Genomic DNA, 2,564 nt, shown 5'->3' on the forward strand with positions numbered 1-2,564 from the left:
AAGAAAAGAAAATGTACTTAACTACAGGGGGCAGACATTTTGTCATTGTATAATTAAAAGCTTCACATCTGATCCAAGATGTACATATACAGAAATATAAATAATGCCTTCTGGCTCAAAAGCAACTGTGCAGTGAACACACACTGAACACAAACTTCAATTTTCATGGTATTCTTGAACTACTAGCCTTACAACACCTAACAAAAAAGATCTTAAAAGTGAATAGCAACTTGAAAAGTAAAAATCAATAACTGTTTTTTATACAGTGAATGATTTTCATTAAAAGTCAGATTTTAAAGCTTTCACTTCCCAGAAGAGCCCTGTACTCCTTTACTGGTGCAGATAGTTACAGTGCAACCCTCTGTGCAGCAAGGCACTAGGAAAGATAAACACTGGAATCAGGATTTAAATAAATATTGCTATTAAAGGACAATGCTGAAACTTTTGCATGTTTGTAGAATCAGACAAAGGCCAGGCCCTGTTCCAGAGAATTTTAATTCCCCATAAAGTTGCATATGGAGATGTCCCAGCCAAAACAAGGGGTTCACTCTAACTCCACTGTGGTCAGTGCACACTGGCCCAGGGCAGGGGCATGCTGTTCCTCCAGGACAGGCCTACTCCTCTCGTGCTGTTGCTGGGCCCTGAGGAGGCAGGGGCTCAGCTCGCTGAGTGAAGCATGCCAGCCACCAGCTCTGAGATCAGCACATCCCCCTCACTGGGGGCAGAAGCTGTCTGAGAGGGGGTTTCATCTTTTACTCAGCGGATCCCACTTGCAGCAGGAGGAGCATAAATTCCTTTATGCTAAGGCAGTGCCTTAGGAAGATAGAGACCTGGTGGGCAGCCACATCATGTGCATTTGCTTGGCCAGTACTGGTGGTCTTGCTGCTAAGCATCCGGTTGCAGAGGAAGAGCATTTGCCTGGAGAACAGGAGTAGAAAAAAACTCCAGAACAAACATATTCTGGCTCTTTGAAGGAATACTTCCTTTCCTAGCTGCCAGTCTAGCTGCTGCCCCTGCACCTGAAACGTGACAGCACTGAGCTCTTCTCCTGGCACATCCTGGTCAGCTGGCAAGAGGGCTCTGGGGCAGGCAAGACACTCATGGTGCTGAGCATCATGAAGCCACAATGCTGGGGCAGCTGTGTATTAAAATTCACATAAGAGCCCAAGAACAACCAAATGCAACTCTCTCTGGTGCTGCTTTAGACAAAATAAGGCAGACACTGACCAGTATATTCACTGTGCCGTGAAACACAAGACTTTTAAAGTAACTCTTCCAAGTTTGTAGACATGGTCGGTTTATGTTTAGTGCATCCTCTCTTCTCCTAACCCTTTAGACCTGAATAATTAGTCAAAAATTCAAGTTACTGTAGATTATTCCACCTAGATGGAGAAAAAATACTCTGTTAATGACACTGGTGCAAGTCCAGTTAGAAAAGCAGACTGCTTCCCACTGTGCAAAAGGAGGGAAATGATCCCAAACCACTTCCTCCCACACAGCCTCAAGCCTCAGTCAGCCAGTGCCCCCAGACTGCCAGGCTTAATCACAGGGTCATTTTTCTCTATGATGGGTCAGGCTCCATGTGGATTTTCTTTAAGAACCACCAGTCCTCGGAGGACTGGCAGAGACAGTGGCACTGTTTTGTTTCGCAGAAAATGTTGAAAAAAGCATGACTGACAACATCTCATAACACAAAAATGTGGTGTGAGAAATCACTTGACAGGATTTAGAGCCCAGGTACCATGTACACTTGCTCTAGATAAAGAAATGATCACTTGGCAAAACGATTTTAGTCAAAGCTCCGGTTTTGGTGCTTATGATAGATTTCACAGGCTACTACTGGTGTGTACAGCCGTCAGCATTTGCAAGACTCAGTCTTGGCTGTCTGTCTGTTCTTCGGGCCCACAGTACTTTTGAAATGAAGGTGCAATGCAGCTCTCAAAGCAACACCTTAAACCAGCCAACACACGGAGCTGGTTTGCGCGGCCAGTCAGCAGCACCCGTGCTCGAGTTTGGGAGCAGTGAAGCCTCTGCGCAGGGGACACTGCCTATGTCTGGCTGCAGCGTCCCCCTAACCGCAGCGCCTCTGCAGGGCCCGAAAGAACGGGGCACGGCCAGATCAGAACGGGGCACGGCCCGACAGAACGGGGCACGGCCAGAGCAGAACGGGGCACGGCCAGATCAGAACGGGGCACGGCCAGAGCAGAACGGGGCACGGCCCGACTGAACGGGGCACGGCCCGAGCTGAACGGGGCACGGCCGGGCTCGTGAGCAAGCGCTGGTTTGTGCGCTGCACCGCTGTACCGGTGGGGCAGAAGGGACACGCGGCTGTCGGGGCTGTTGCCGGTGCATGGCCAGCAGCGAGGCGCTCCGTGTGTCCGCTCCGTCCTCACGGCTGGCGTGTCCCGGAGGGCCGCTGGCAGCTCCGCGGACAGCAGCGTCCAGCCCGAAGGACTCCACGGCAGCCACCCCCGGCTCCGGCCAGCGCCGCCCGCCCCGGTCCCGCCGCCGCTCAGCCCCACGCCGGGCCCGCCCCGCCCCGCGGCCCGTCCCGCCCCGCCCCG

Source organism: Oenanthe melanoleuca, chromosome 13, assembly GCF_029582105.1.
Source record: "Oenanthe melanoleuca isolate GR-GAL-2019-014 chromosome 13, OMel1.0, whole genome shotgun sequence".
NCBI lineage: Eukaryota > Metazoa > Chordata > Aves > Passeriformes > Muscicapidae > Oenanthe > Oenanthe melanoleuca.